Raw genomic sequence first — 18,353 nt, 5'->3', positions numbered from 1 at the left:
CATTTTCTTAACGCTGCAAATATTCATGCACTGCAAGATGTTTTTCATTGTGTATGCCAGTTAGCATTCAATGGCCAGGAGCTACATTCATCATTCATTCACCCTTCTCAAAATGAATGGCACCACCATCTTACTTTAGTGTCACTTGTAATATCTGGCACATAAACATCATTACCTGTGTTCGCAGAATTGTTTTTTGCCATAAAAAGATGTACCAAAATAGAAACTAGACCAGAAAATTTTCAACAAAATTATAACATCAAAAAAGAATATAAAAATATTTTTGAACTATAATAATATTACCATAGTTAAAGTATTATGATATAAAACTATCATATTTTAAACAGCTATTTAAAACAGATTCTACATCATAAATAAAAACATATACAAACTACTTACAATTTTCTCCTGACGAATCTGTGCTGCAACAACTGGAGGATTTTCAGTTAATGGACAAGCAGCAAGTTCTTGTCTTTTATCTTCAAGCCATTTCAGGGCTAAATCTACAGACTGTTGCACTTTCGCAATATCCGAATCGGCGAGGCGACTGTAAAATTTAGACCCAGCCTTATATTGTTCAACAACAGTTTGTGCCTGTTGAATGCTTTGTGCCAGTTCATTAAATGCCGTAGGTCGTTGTTCAAACTCTTGTTGCCTCATTTTAATAGGTTCACCCACATTCTTCAAAGCGGCTAGTTTTTCAGCATAAGTCTGTCTATTACAGTTGTCACCATCCTCATACAACCAATTTTCTAACTGATCTAATTGTTGTATTAGAGATTTATGGTCGGGCTCTTTAACAAACTGACATAAAGCTGGTCTTCCACTCAGTTCTGTACAAGGCTCTGTACTTAATTCTCCACGTAATTCATAAATGTACTCTTCCAAAGCATTTCTAGTATCGACTCTTTCCTTTTCCTGCCTATCACTAGCAATCATCTTGCACTGTAACACAAGTAAATTTATAAATATTTAACAATCGGAACTAATTTTTTTCTAAAAATTAATATTAATTATAATAAAATAAGAGGTCACATACGTGAGATTTTTGACATGCAAGTAGTGTAACAGGGGTCAATGAAAGAACAATTTTTAATGTAATAAACAAAAAATTGATTGTAAAACATATTTACCCTAAAAAGACTTGAATGTGTGTGAAAATGGAAAAGTTGGATGATTTTACTAACACCGCTATCAGAAAAAAGTTCATTTTATTTCAATAACAAGCTTTCTTGCCAAATTTTTCTAGAGGCATGTTACATCGTGTTTAAAATCAAATAAATTTTTATTTCATTCCAGAAAAAGTAATTCTTAATTGAATGAACATGAAAATCATGGGAGGGTAAGATAATTTATTATCTACATGAAACTTGGGTTAATTTGGAGATGTATGGGTGGATAAAGATTATGCGTTATGAACGATTTTTCAACTGGGGTGAAAACCCTGGTTAAGAAAAGAAAATTAACAGTAACACGCATATGAAATATGAGAATTTTAACCTGATAGAATTGATACGGGCACAAGTCAAAGGCTACACTGGGAATAACAATATATTTAAGACAAGCAATGTAAAAAAATCTTTTGACAGATTAATAATAGATTCAAATGCTTGAAAAAACTGTATTCAACATTTTAACTAAAAAAATAAAAGCACACAGTTTGTATGAAAATATTATAGAAGATAGTGATAAATTTGGGAAATTATGACCAAGTTTAACAGACAGCAGCTTATCAGATACTGAATAAATACAGCGCAGTAAAAAATATTTTTTCCGATTTACTTTAATATAGCGGTAATGTACTTTCATGACAATTTTCTATTTTTTTTTATTATAAGTTTTTTTTTACTTCATTTTAATATTAAAAGTAAAGAGAAGTGTTTTTTCCCCAGAAAAATTGCGCTAAATTAAATTAGGATCATCATACTGTTATGTTTTGGTTTTCTGCACGCTTTCATGAAACAAATTATAAGTTTCTACAACATATTTCCATGTAACGTTCCAAGTTTATGCACAGAGTTATTAATCCTGAAATACATAAAAGAAAAAATATATAGTAAAAACACTGAAAAAAGACAAATCTATTTTTGTGAAAGAAGGCTAGTTTTAAACTAACAGAGCCTTGCTCTATACAGTTTGTTGAGTATCAATAACAAAGATCTGCTTACTGTAGGGGTATCTCCCAGCCATGCAGAGTTGTTGTAATATTTTCTGCTGTTTATTTATAACCCAGTAACACTTGAATTGATTGACTGGCAGAAGAAAGAATGGGTTCAATAAGAGCATTAATAGGATTTCTGATGGTGAAGATCTTACAAGATCTGAATTTATAAGTTTTTATAAGATGAAGGAATTTTGTCCAATATTAACAGATTTAAAATTTTATTTTTTATATGTTACTGAAAAACATACCTAGCATCTTATAAATTAAAATCTGAGTACAATAGAAATACATCATTTTAGAAAATAAAAGATCTCTAAAAAAATGTTGTAGGAAAAAAGCTACAGAAGCTAAAAACCTCCAATTCTTTATTTTTCTACAGCCTTAATGGTGTAATATGTTGTACACACAACTTATGAGTGGTACATAAGAACCCAACAACAAACCTGACCACACCGTTCACATTATAAACCCTAACCTATTTAACATATTGATCGGTTTAATCCAGCACATTGTCTAGAAAAAAGCCTTCACATAATCCAGTATAAATATAAGAAAATTACAACTATGAAAATGCTGATACTTACTTCTTGTTCAATGTAGTTGTTAAGTTCAACTTGTGAATATCCATGTGTAAAGGCCTCAATTGGAAGTTCTGTCACAGTTATCTTCTTTCCAGCTTTTTTGGCTTCCTTTTTCTCCGCTTCTTCCTGTAGACAAATAACAAAAACTAAGGTTATTGTAAACAAATGAAAAAGTCCAATAAATCTGATTGACTGTTGCAACACTGATAAATCAATGTTTAGATTCAATTTACCAGAGTTCTATTTTTGGATACACATCATCCTTACTCTAATAAATATGCTTTTTTGCAATACGAGAAACCAGAATAAATTAAAGACAAAAAAAAAACTGAACAAATTGATACATCCATTGATCTTTCAAAAAAAAAACAAATTAGAAAAAAATGAATAGTATAATTAAACATCAACATGATACACTAAAAAATATAGTTAGATAGTCTTAATGTCTTGTTAGTTCCATATGGAAAAAGCTTGTAGTAATTATTGGAACACTCATCAGATTAAATATTCACATACTGTTATAAAGTTCATTCTCACTAGTTTGGATACAATAAATTTGTCACTGTTAACCTACATCCTATTGCAAATACGTAATGTTAAAACTAATATATACAACACGTGTGACAATAAGTTCCTAGAAAACATTACTTTTCATATTATTGTAAGGTATCAGGTATTTTACAACACAGTGATCTGCAATAATGTGTGTCTGATGAAGTCAATAGAAAACCACTCAAATTCTCACAGTCCTTGGCAAGGCTAGAATGGTATGTTATTTTACTTCAAAATGGCTGTAAATTCTTAATTCTCAGGCTTGATTTTTGTCTTATTTTATTTCCTGTCATCTGACACTAACAGGATTTTACTGATGTAAATCAAGGTATGTGATAAATTAACATTTTAAGCATTACAATAGCTACATGAAATTATATTTCTTTGTAACAGTTTAACCAGCCGACACAACCAAAATAAATTTTTAAATTTTAGTTTTTAGGAGGCCCAGTTTTACCCAATAAACACCTTTGCCACTATTTTTTTCAAACTCTTTCTCAAATCTGATTTGTATGCATGAATCTTTTATTACTTTATTACATGAATTATTACTTTATTAATACATTGTAATATATATTTAAAATATCCTTAATCTTCACTTAAGAGTTCATAAGATTTCTTATTTTATAAATAACTGCAAACAGTTCAGTTGTCAAAATAAAAAAAATTGAAATTTGCAAAAATTCCTTTTTTCCACTTGCAGTCCAACTACTAAAACAAACTCTCATTTTCATAGCCAGCACTGTAACAAAATGTTTTTTTAAGTAATGTTTAACTAATAGCAAGAGTAAAAGAATACTTGTCTCCTAAAATTCATCTTAAATAAAGGGGAAATCTAACTCTTGCTGATTAACTTAAACATTATTAAATAACCCAAAACTCAATCGATAACAGAAATTAAAAATTATTACTTTACCGATCAAAACATTAAAAAAATATAGATAAAGGTTTTTAAAAAGTTTAATTATTTTACTGACTGGATCAATAGCTAACAGAATGAGATCTCACTATGAGGAAAGGTATTTTTTATCTTTACTATGAGTAGCACCTCCTTGTTATATCTGTTACAGTAAGTTATGTATCAAAATACCCAATTACAACTATTCAACATTTGTAGACTGTAAATGTATGATGATGTCCACATTACTGATCATATATGATCAATGGGTTCAATCAACAATATTATGAAAGCTAAATTTAAACTGCAATGGCATCTGAAATACAAAGCATTATACACAAACACTATAAGGTTGATTTTTAGCAAAGAGACTGTCCAAAACTGGGAGAAAGATTTATATGCAAAATTATATAAATCAATAATAATTAATTTGAAATCATTATGAGAACAGACTGCACTATTATTAAATAACCAATTTTACAAAAAATATTTGTATGAATTGACAAGCCAATCAATACCTTTGAAAAAAAAGATCAATTCAAAAGTACTCTTCTAATCATAAGCCATCCACAGATAAAAGCCATCCACCTTTCTCGGATTTGTTCGTTAAAAAAAGGATATAAGTAATCATTACCATTAACCATTAACATCTTATATATGATATGCTCAAAATATAATATATTAACTATTCTTGACTTTCTACAACATGATTCTTTTCATTTTTATAAAATACAATTGGACCAACTACTTCATAAAACCACAGAGACAAAATGCCCACTTAAAATGCTTTCCTTGACAATACAGTAGCCCATACTATTCTGTCTAACATCAATACCCAAAATTATTTTCATTAAAAGTATTATGTTAATAGAAATTATTAAAAAATCTTTAATCGATAAACAAAGAATTGTAAACAAATAATACAACATAAATCACAATCTTACTAGATCAACAATCAGATGTTACAATGAAAATGTTACAGATATTAAAATTCTTGGGAACATTATTGTCACACATCATTAAGTATAAAATGAATTTGTCAGAATGCAGCAATACGGTTTGATGGTATGATTGTAGCGAGCTGTTAAGAACTGTTAATTAGCACTGCATATTTAGCAATCCGTCATCATATTGCTTACATCTTCCTCTAGCATGATTTGGGGATTGTGTTGATGCTGTTGTTGCATAATACAATATTCACGTCTCATCTTCTTTCTAGAACTGGCAGCGGAACGGTCAGATCGACAGCACTGGAGGAAGGTGTCAAACAAAGATGTAGATTCAATTTCATCATTATTTTCATCCCTCATTTTTCCCTGCGATTCACTCCACTGCACCGAAAATTTCATCAACGCCACATCAAATCATGGAAAGTTTTAATTATTGTTCAAATATATTCATTAACAGTATATAATATAAGCATCTGAGAAACGATTCATTTAAGATATAATCCAATATACAAAATTAGATTTTAAGTCATTTCAAGTTAAGAAATATGAATTTCAATCAATAAATATGGAAATAAAATAAAATATAAGCAGATAATATTTGAAAACCTATACGCACTACCAGGACTTAGAACTTAGGTTTCAAGGACTAACGTAATATGATATACTACAAAGAATACAGTTAATGTAGTTATTCATTGCAGCAGACAAAGTTCAAAATGGGGTGAAACACTATAGCACAAACAAGAGGCAAAAAGACTTTCACACAAACATCAAAGATTTTCTGGACTCATTTTTTTTTTTTTTTTTTTTTTTTTTTACTTTTTTTATAACACTGTTCTTTGTAGTGAAAAATCATATTATGCCCTTTTTTTCACCAAATTTAATTATATTTTTGATTTATGTAATTAAATATGACAGAAAAACTAATATAAGGAACTATTTATATATTCTTCTTATTGTGCAATGTAAAAAATATTATTTAAAAGTTAAATTATGATGCTATCATTTACACGTGATGTTCATGCTTTTTTGTACTAATAAATATCTCTTATAATTTTTAATTAAAATAAATTTAAACTCGCATAAAAAAATTACTAAAATTAGGTTACATAAAACATCCACAGACAAACAGTTGGAAATAAAAACATGACTGAAAATTACATGAAGACAGTAAAATTATGAAAATGATAAACGCATACGCAACTTAAGGAACGATCACAACAAAAACAAATGATGGTTAACAGCTGTTCAAAACAAGACATACAGAATAGAGAACAGATATGCTAGTAGCACTTCACCATTAAATTACAGTAAAAATGTAACCAGACATTTTTCAGCTAAAATGTGGATTAGTTATTTCATCAAAGGCAATTTTATCAAGTTAGTTAATGACAAGTTATTTATTCAAAACTGGTAAGGGTTAAAGGGGGGGGGGAGAGCACTGAAAATACATTGACTAAAAAATCCTTCAAATAACAATCAATAATTTATTATAACTGTTTTTTAACTATCTTCTGCTCACTGCAGTTAATTTTGCTCAACTAGTTAATTTTTATAACTTTTCAGAGAGCAGAAATTAAGGAAAATTTTATTTATCTTCAAAATAAGATTTTATTATCCTCATATTTGTTTTAAAGGAAAATATTTTAATCTAAGAGAGGCCAGACACAGGAAGCTTCAATCTCATCAGGTTTTGTTCTTCTTGGAATGACTGGTAGGATGTTGATGAAGATCTGGGATAACCAAATCATGGGATAACACAATTTGGTTATCCCTCTTCCCATTACCTGGTAGCGCATATCCCACAACATACAGTCAAGAGTTTCAAAACTTTTTGTGGGGCACCGTATATTCATCGATGAACATTAGAAATGACACTTCCAATATTTTTTAGATCAAACTTTTGAAAAGAGGACATTAATTAAATCTTGGCACATAACAGATAAATCTTGCTTAACAGATAAATATGTCGTGTATTAAATGCTTTTTGGTTAAGACTGATTCATAAGTTTTAACATAATCATTAAGCTCAGCGATACTATATGAGGTTAAACAGAAAAATTCTTTATTTCTGCGACAGTTTTACTAATTTTCTTTGATAGTTCTGATAGATCGTCTTCATATTGAGGCCATTTATTTTTTGATAGGAAATTTCAGTTGATAGTAAGGGGATCTATGAACTGTTTACTCACAGAGGCAAATATCCGTCATAACAATATTGAAGCAAAACCAGGTCACCATGTTTTTAAACACCAGTAACTGTTTTTAAACCAAGAGTTGTCAGGAAGAATAACAAAGACTTCCTGTATAGTAGCACCCTTGTGCAGTAAACTTTACAGAAACTCTTCCTTTCTTCCTTCATGTACTTTTTTCCTTTCCTTTTTTCAAAAACTCTTACACGAGTAATTTCCCAACCTTTTACTTAATTAAAAAACCACATCTTTTTCAGATTTTCTACAATAAAGCAGATAACTATTTTCAACAGAAAAGTTTGAACAGACCATGTACAAAGTGCTTGACTATGCCAATCTCAGGTAGTCAGATTTTTAAATAATTTTTTATCTCTGCCAATTAGGATTGCACATAAATGTAATAAAGTATGGCAAACCACACTTCTGAACATAACAGATAGCAGCAACAAAAGTTTTTTCATGCGTATGTTTTTTTTGGATCCCTAACAAATGTAGTCTGGTAAAATTACCTTTTACCCTGCATCCTCTGGAATTTTGAGAATTACCAGTCTTTTGGATGGTATAACTATTTATTATTAACTTCATCTGATTAAATTTCATATAGTTCAGTCTTATTTTATTTTTAGTGTAGTTTAATATAAACTCCATTTCATAAAAAATGAACAGATTTATAAGATTTCTGAAATTTTGTATCTGATTGAAGGAAGGAGTCATCTCAATCTGTAAGAATATAACATGACACAGAACACCATTAGAAATTAATATCTTGATGGATATCTTTTGAATATCCATAATCTCCAAAAGGAAATATTAAAGGAAATTTTAGTAACACATATGAAGAAAGTAATTCATTGATCTATTTATTTAACATTACCAGTGCGCTATGCAAGATATCTTGATTTCCAAAATGCTTTTCTTCCAGTAGAACAGTTACCATGGGGTGTGGGGTATTGAAACACCTTGTGCTTCTCTAGTAGATACATTCTTCTGATTTTAATTTTAAATTTTTAACAAGCTGATCTCATTTGGTTTATTTTTCATTCTGAGATTTTTTATATAATTGTTTTGCTTTAGAATAATTTTAATATCATAATTATAATAAAAAAATTATACTATTGAGCAGTAACTTAAAACTGCTATTTATCCATATGATGATGATGATGATGAGGCTGATGATATTACTCTAACAGTTAATCTTCTTAATTTATTCATAATCATATTTGATGCGATCAAAATTTTAATATTCCTTAACCCATATTAATAAAATAGGATGAGCATTTGCAGTTTAATTATTCCATAATTACATAAAATTCAGATTCCTTAAAAGTGCATTATCTTTTATATGTTCTTCCTTTTTATTCTTCAAAGTAAATATTAGTTGACTCCATTGATGAATAATACTACTCTACTTATTCGGGTCTTACAAAGAAAAATGCATTGTGAACTAACGTAGGTTCAATTAATTGGATTCAAATACACATATTTATTGATTATTAACCATTTTACACACATGTGCTACGTATAAAATATTAACAATTCCCACATAAAACCCTCATGTGAACGTCTGTGAACACTGCTCCTTTAATTCCCACTTCAGTTGTCCGAATAGAAATTGTTCTTTCTTTAAAACTTTACATCATTTGCTAACTTGCTGCAGCAGCAGTTACAGCGATAGCTTTTTAAAACAAGATTAATTTACAGCAAAATAATAAAACGATTAAATAAATTAGACAGCTAAAATACTTATTTGCCTTAAACTGCACAATATGTTCACAATTATTAGTAGATGCAAACAACATTCAACTTTTTTTTTAATTAGTCCTGTAAAATTAGTCCTACATAAAAAATAATTACTATAAAAATTATATTATTATGACCAAAGTTAAAATTTTGAGTTAGCTGTAAAAACAATTTTTAAAAGCATCTCCTGATAACTTTACAGATCTATGGCAGGATAAAAAAATGGCTTATTATAGTTATTGTCTAAAATATCTTTGTCATTTAATAAAACTGTTTTTTTTTGTCATCAACTAAACACCATATCAAATTAAAGGATGATCCAATTTTTAAAAATAAATTTATTGCAGCTAAATTTATAATATAAATAAATAATAATTTATAATATAAATTTATTTTTAAAAATAAATTTGTTAATTAGCAGCAAATTATCAAATAGTTAAAAGTTGGCATTTCAATACCTGCTGACTTAACAGACAGCATGTGTTTACAGTGTTTGCCAACTGACAATAATTGCAGTGTACATGTTGACTTAATAATTTTAAATTTTAAGTTCAGTTGTAATTTGTATTTTCAAACAATTCTATTTTTACTCTATTATATTTTTTTGAGAATTAAAATTCAAGTTAAGGCTAATTAATTATTTAGGACAATACAGTAAATAATATTTTTTGTTATTGTGTCTGCAGGCCACTGCTTCAATAATTGATTAAAAGGTAAAGGAGTAGTTTAAAAGAGTTATTACTGAATGTTGAAACAATTCATCAATGTGCATTTATTATTATTTATTAATTGTAAAATTAATACATCCTATTAAGTCAGTTTACTGACAGCATAATAAACTTTAACAACCTTCATAGTCCAACTGATGTAAGATAAATAACACACAACTGAGCTAGCTGTGTAAAAGACTAACCTCTAAACTAAATCATATTTTACATAGGAAGATAGTGGTAGGAGGCTACAATACATATGCATTTTATAATGGTATAACTATAATCTTTTTAAGAACCTTTGCTAGCCATTATTTTTTTTAAAAATAAAACTGCATTACTGGGTGTAAGAATCCATTATACCTACCAACCACATTTGATAATTTTTATTGAATCAAATCCAAACTTATAGTTCAATACCTATACTATGATATAGTAGATGCCAAGAAAATTTATTTTATTCCACCTACAATACATTAGCATCATTAAAATTTGTTAATGTGGTATATAATTAACCAAACTTTTTTAATCAAATCTTCAGACAGTAATTTTTACTCTTTTATTAGATAAAAAATATTACTCCACAAAGAATTTTTTTAAAGTTACCGATATATTCAGAGTTTTTAATATATTTATAACATTGTTTCACAGAATTGAATTATCATTATATGATAATTAAATTATATAAATTCATTATATAAATTTAATCAAGTTAATAAACAATCTATTAAAAAGCCAGTGTTATTAATAATTAACAGTTGAGTGAATCTCTTTGTTGCCTAAAGTGGATTAAAAAAAATGAACAAAATCAACTTACAAGTCAAAATGAATACAGAAAATTCAAATGGAGGGGAAAATCATTAAAATTCATTTCATGGAAATTCCTCTATTTTTATGCTGGCAGAAGGTATAACTGTACTTTTGCTGAGAAAGCTATTTTGTTAAAATAATTATTAATCATACAGTAGTATGACACAAGAAAACAGGTTTAACAGGGTTTTATAGATCTGTTCTAACTAGCTATTACTTTAACAGCATTTAAGTAGCCATATTAAGTTTACAACACAATATTTTCTATGTGGAAAATACTGTGTACTTTCCACAGTATCACCATACACAGTTTTATCATAACTTTTTTAGCATGTTTTTAAATCGATTCTCTGCTTGTGTACATGTCACCTTTAGGTACACAAGTAAAAATGTCAGTTTTATTTAAGTTGCTATGTTTTCAAGTTAAACTAATATATTACATCATTATATTCTTAAATATAGTTTCTCATGTGTAAATACCTTAAAGTACAAAAATACCTTAAGGTATTTGACCTTACAAGGACTCCAGGATTAATCCTATGAAACGCAAAATGTTTTAAGAACCAACTGTAAATTCTATCACACACTTCAAACTTAGAAACGGTATTCATACCTCAGCATTTATTGCTGCATTCTCTGCTGTGGTTTCATTATCTTGTGCCGGGTTGGGACTTGCTTCCATCGGTTCTGGTTGATGGGCATTCTGTTCCTCAGATGGTGTCTGCTGCGTTTGTTGCTGTTGATCATTTTCTACCAATGCTTCTCTTCGTGCACTTGTTACAGACAGTATGCCATGAAGATTTATTCGTACCTTAACCTTGACCTTAGCACTTTCACCATCTGCATTTGGCTTCACATCCTTCACTACAAACTGTCCTGTAAATGATAAATTACATAATTAACTTGTTCTGAAATTCTCTGTTACTAATATTCCAAATATCAATCAAACATGCATTTTAATTTAAAAGATATCCTTGTTGTGAGGGAGTACAAATACAAATCGATTGATCATTGAATTATCACCATGCTTGTGACTACATATATTTCATTTAAATATTAACAGACAGTTCACAATCTTCCAAATGATTGACAAGCAGTTAATATAAACTGCAATTCCTAAAGGCAAGAAGAGAAGACATCTATCTCTTAACAATTCAATGGGAAAAACCCCATTTTTGGTTTGTAGTAAGTAACCTTAAGTAACTTGTTTTGTAGTTCTTCTAATTTTAGTCTTCTTCGTTTTGTTTTAAATCTTAATTTAAGGTAGTTCTGCCACTTGACTTTCCATTAACATCATCTTTTGTCTTGAAATTAATAAAGATCTCTTCATTTTTTAGCTCTTCATTAAATTTTCTCATCAATGGAAATAATAAATCCACAAAACTTATGTTAAATTAAGAAAAAAGCCTTCATCAGGCTTTTTTTTTCAAGCCTTCAAAAGGCTTCATCAGGCTCCTGGCGATATCAAGAATTCCTTAATTTCATCAGAAATTTTTATCATTTTGATTTCATTGTTAATTGAAAGTTTAATAAAGCTTTGATGCTAAATCTTATTCCTACTAATCATAATTTATTACTTCACATTAAGAATATTAAATTGCTGGTTTATTGTTAAGAAAATCAGATATCGTAAAGTTTTTGTAAAATTAGAAAAAGACCACTGAAATTTCAAAATACTGGACAGAAGTATGCAAGGAGTATATAATTATTTTGCTGCTTTGTGGCCTAACACAAGAGGATAGATAGGTAGGTAATGGAGAAATATCATATTTACTAATTCAGTGGGAAGTGAAATTCCTAGAACTATAAAGCAGTAATAATATTTTTGTTTCATGCTTATAATTTAAACTGTACAATACAGAGTATGTGGTTTGATTAAAAAAAAAAACAAATCTTTTCTAAAAAGTAGTTTAGTTTTCATTTATTCATCAATATCGATTTTCATTAATTGATTTTATATGCTCATTATAGTAAATTTTATACATATAGAGTTCACAGTTACAGAGTAGCTGGACCAAAGGTGCAACCATACCGGAGAGGTGTCTGTTGGTAAAGAGGACGTCTAACAAAAGTTGGTAGGTTAGAAAATTTAAAGAGGGAAATAGACAGGTTAAATAAAGACATAGTAGGATTAAAGAGATTTGGTGGGAAGAGGAAAACAACTTCTGGTCAGGTGATTTTAAAATAATTAACTCAGCATCAAATAAAGGACAGGCAGAAACAGGTTTCATAAACCACCAAGTTGGTCTAGTGGTGAATGAATCTTCACAAATCATCTGATTTCAAAGTCAAGAGTTCTAACTTTCAAATCCTAAAAAAGACAGTTACTTTTATACAGATTTGAATACTAGATTGTGGATACCGGTGTTCTTCAGTGGTTAGGTTTTAATTAACCACATATCTCAGAAATGGTCAACCTGAGACTGTACAAGAGACTACACTAAAGTTACACTCATACATATCATCCTCTTAAGTAATACCTGACTGTGATTCCCAGAGGCTAAACAGAAAAAAAGAGTAGGCTTCATAATGAACAAGAAAATAGGGAAGAGAGTAATAAAGTATTTTAAAAAGCTTAGCGATAGAATCATTGTAATAAGGATAACATAATGTTTATATGCCTACAAGTGCCCATGATGATGATGAGGTAGTGTGTGTACAAAGAAACTGATCAAACAAACACTTAAAAGGGGATGAAAATTTAATAATAGTTGGAGATTGGAATGCAAGCATCAGAAAAGGTAAGGAAAAAATATTGTGGATGAATACAGGCTGGACAAATGGAATGAAAGAGTGGACAAACTCAGTTTAAAAATCATAACAGAAGAATAAACACATGGAAAAAGCCTGTGATACTGCAAGATATCAGGTAGATTATATAATGTTTAAACAAAGATTTAGAAATAAACTTCTCGACTGCAAAGCATATCCTGGAGCAGACATTGGTAGCGACCATAATTGTGATAATGAAATGTACATTGGAGTTTAAAAACCTGAAGAAAAGGTGTCAGATGAAACTGTGGAATTTAGAGAAGTGAAGAGGTAAGCAAGAGTTTTAAGGAGGATATGCAAGAGGTCTGAGTAAAAACTAAGGTAGAAAATATAGAAGAATGGGAGAATGTTAAAAAGGAAATTCTTAAATCAGCAGAAGCGAACTTAGGCGGAACAAAAAAGATTGATAGAAAACCAGAGACATCAGGGGATATATTGCAGCTGATGGATGAATGTAGAAAGTGTAAGAATGCTAGTGATGAAGATAAAAGGAACTATCGACAATTAAGAAACACTATAAACAGGAAACGCAAATTAGCAAAAGATGAGTGGATTAAAAAAAAGTTTTCAGAAGTGGAAAGAGAAATGATCGTTGGTAAAATAGAATGAATATACAGGAAAGTTAAATAAAAATGGTACAGATTTATAATTTGAAAAAACATTGACAGGTGGGTGAAATATATTGAGTTACACGGAGGAAATGGATTTAGAAACTGGTGCTATAGAGGAAGAAGAGTTGAAAGAGTTTGAAATAGTGCCTGTTTAATTTTAATTGTCTACTTTAACTCCAGCCATACATATATGAGCTTTTATTATTTGAATAAATGAAGTGTTATTTTTTCAAAACAAAAAGCTTAACATTTCATCAAATAAAACATTACGAAAACTAACATTTACATTGTTACTAATGAATAAATATCACTGGCAGCCATTTTGAAACTTTTAAAGGTAACATTTTCAAAATTACTTATTTTGAATAAGTTACTGGGTACATATATACATGTTATTTCATTTAAATATCTCAATTCATGAGATGTAAATTTTATTTGAAATAACAGCCGAAAAGTGAAGTGAAATAGACACTTGTCCCGTGAACTTTATTTTAGCTTCCTGAATCTGTCACAAGTTTGACCAACCTTGCCAGGAACATCTGTGTAGCTATTGTCCTGGGAAAAAATACAAGTACCATATGCCCCTTGACCAATAGCATGGAAAATAAGGTCAAAGCTAATTATATATATTTACTTTACTGAAATTATTTTTTTAAGATTCATGATATTTCTCTGAACAGCAAAATTATATGTACTAGAAGAAACCATCTAGTACAAATTATTGAGATAAGACATCTTACCTAATTTTTCATGAATAGAATTCAATTTTTTATTTTTATTACGCAAAAATGAAATTATTTCAATGACTGAGGATGCGGGATCCATTCCACATGAAAAATTAAAGTAAAATATGCCTTCTCAATAAGCGATTTAAAACAATTTAAATATATATTTATTCAAATTTCAACTTTTTGGTCATTGAGATTCTGAGACATGAAGTAAACAGTTTAGAAATAACACTTATTCACCCCACCTCTAAATCTAACTTAAAACTTAATATTTTAATTAAGTACTTTCATCTTATTAAAACTCGATTTTCTACATATTAAAACTCGATTTTCTACAACCACTATAAAAAAAAAAGTTTGTGCTTATCAGTTTATCTGTCTGCACATATTTTTCTGTTCCTACAGGTTCACACAGTAGTTAGCAGATGGCGCCACTGAAACGCTATATTGAAATAAGATAATATATAAATATTATTATAGATAAATTTATAAATATAGTCTAACCAAACTTAACCTATGCTTGCTAGTCAATGAGGGAAAGTTAATGCTCACTTGGCTGCCTGCAAAAAAATATGTGAGGTAAGTTCCAATGGATTATAGTAGTAAACTAGCAGCCAGTTTGATTAAGAAATTGATTTAAACTATGATTGTACATGGCGGACAGGTAAGTACCAAAACGTTTTTGTGAAAACTACCCCTCCCACGTTTTTAATCTGCCAAAAATTTAATACCACCAATGGTCCACATAGAAACTTTTTTTACATGGAGGCAACACTAATTTATTTTATTTTTTACAGGGCGGCAATTTTATTTTTTGGACTAAGTTAACATTTGTATAATCCCGATACCCGAAATATTTGCCAATTACTATACTTTCCCTTTATTACTATGTTTGTGAAAATAGACCTAAGCTGGTGTAAAAAAAAAATTAATAAAACTTGTGTAATTTATTTAAAATTATTTTTTAACAGGATGCTAAAGTTGTTAAAAAATATTTGGTCCTTAACAGGCTAATATAACAAGAAAAGGAAACTTTTCAATTCAATTTTATATTGCTATATGACAAGTGTAACACCATGGCATCATGATAACTTACCTATGTAATTGTCTGGATATGGTATTGGTCCAGAATAGAATGCTTTAATAGAGAATGGCTCTTTGCGGTAGAATGTCAACATTTTACTGAATGGCACAAGATGATGCTTTGTAAATACTTCCATTTCTCTGCAAAAATACAATATTTTTTGTGGACTACAAAAAAATCTGAACAACATTAATTAAAGTAACAATAAATGAATGACACACTAATTAAATTTTGATAATCTTCAAACATACTAAATCAGTATAACCTTTAAAATACTGCTTTCATTTATCACAATCAACAATACTAACTAAATATTAAAATCAAAATTCTTAACACGAAGCTTTGGATACAAAACTTGTAATGTCAACACATCTGAAGTCATTCAAAACTAATCTACTCATCATAACAAGTCAATAAGAATTAACTGTTGAAGAAAGAAATAACAATAAGAATAAAACTAACTAGTAAATTCAGTATTGAACTACTAAAAAAGAAGCTTCTTACAAAGAAAAAACTGTTTTCCCCGTATCAGTGTAACAGAGATCACAACTCCACTACTCATCACTACTCATCATAACAAGTCAATAAGAATTAACTGTTGAAGAAAGAAATAACAATAAGAATAAAACTAACTAGTAAATTCAGTATTGAACTACTAAAAAAGAAGCTTCTTACAAAGAAAAAACTGTTTTCCCCGTATCAGTGTAACAGAGATCACAACTCCAATTGATACATTTTACAACGCAACTTATGTCAGAATATTATTGGGACTGAAAACGCATGAAGATTTATCACATGAGAAATGATGGGCACTTCAGCCTTATAATTGAATTTTTAAGTGAATAAGGATTAGTCACCAGTTTTTAAACAAATACTTCACTTACTGATGTAACTGCAGAGAAAGAGAAAGTTTTTACTGAATATATAGGAAGTAAATGAAATGCTCCCATGGAATGAACTGATGATCAAGATAGAAGGAAGCAAACTGGTGATTTAGTATTTGTATATTTTTATCAGCTTACCATCGAGCTAGCTCTCTTCTTACCATCACAAAAATCTCACAAATATAACTGATAAAAAAGAATTAAATTAATAGACTTTTTTACTGCATTGTGTGGATGGATATATATTTTTAGTTTCTTTCATTAATATGTTTACATATTAATAACTTCCTTTTATATAAACAAAAAACATTACAGAAAATTCTATATTTGCAAATTTATAGTTAGGTTACATTAATATTACATTATTTAGGTAATTAATAGTGCGTTTCCCCAATTACTATAATTGTATAATATGTTACAATTATAATACGCAGTTTATTATTTTTCCAGTTACATTACCACCCCCCCCCCCTGGGTTCTGTAGGTGATGAACTGCACAGATTTTACTATATGCTGTACATGCAATAGCAAGAGAAACTGCTATTACAGTATGCGTAGTATCTAAATTTGGAATTATTTCTCATTTCAATAAGAATACTGTATTAACATTTTTATTTTTATAAAACAAAGAATTTCAAATGTTCATTTAATATAAAAATGAATGATTAACTGGAAAATAGATGTATAAATAAAATAAATTACAACATACCCATCTTCTCCCATAGTTGCATCCCAAACAAGCTTTACAGGATAGTTTTGGATATCAGTAACACTGAACTCTCTCACTCTAACCGCAGGTGACAACATGGCACACTGAAGAGCACATCCACGTGCTACTGCTTCATCCTGGTTCAGTGTTGTACTAGGATTCTTACCAAAAACTGATGTAATCAACTGTTTAAGAGCTGGAATACGAGTTGATCCCCCAACAACTTCTACAGCATATACCTCATCTAATCGTAATTTAGATTCTTCAAAACATTTTCTAAGTATTTTCTCCACACGCTGTAACAAATGTTGGCATAATTCTTCCATTTCAGAACGTTTCATATCTCCAGTAACATCTTTATCATCAATAAAGCAATCGATAAACAATGATAATCTAGTAGAATTAGCTGACATTTGTTTTTTTAAATTTTTCTATTTTATTTATCAGCCGTAAGAAGGCGCGTGGGTTTGATCTAGCATCTACATTGTACTTCTTCTGAAATTCCTTATTGAATTCATCACAAAGAATCAAATCTATATCACGTCCTCCAAAATTAGGATCTGAAGCACTTGCCAGCATCTGAAAAGACAGTATTCCATATTAGCATATCGATACACTTATTACAGTGATTTTTCTATTAATTTAATCCACCAACCTAAAACTTATTTTTTCAACTTCTAAAAAAAGAGATCATGAGAATTGTATGCGTGTCATCTATTTATGAAAAAAATCCTTTATCATCTATATTTACCTCAATGGCCTGTAAACTACATCAAAATGCTTATAAACTACATTATTTTCACTTACATGCAAAAAAATACAGTAGTATAATAAATATGTTATATATTTATTTATTTTTTATTACGCAATAACAGAATTATTTCAATCATTCTGAGGATATGAGATCTCAAGAAAATACTTGTTTGTACTTTTTTTTAAAACAGAATTTAAATATAATTTACCAGTAT

General features: G+C 29.1%; 1 pseudogene; it reads right to left on the bottom strand.

The window, feature by feature from the left end:
* Positions 1-18,353, bottom strand: part of LOC142320493 (heat shock 70 kDa protein 4-like) — a 33,966-nt pseudogene that overhangs the window by 10,144 nt on the left and 5,469 nt on the right.

Source organism: Lycorma delicatula, chromosome 2 (genome assembly GCF_047948215.1).
Source record: "Lycorma delicatula isolate Av1 chromosome 2, ASM4794821v1, whole genome shotgun sequence".
Lineage (NCBI taxonomy): Eukaryota > Metazoa > Arthropoda > Insecta > Hemiptera > Fulgoridae > Lycorma > Lycorma delicatula.
This window is presented reverse-complemented; position numbering and strand designations above follow the sequence as displayed.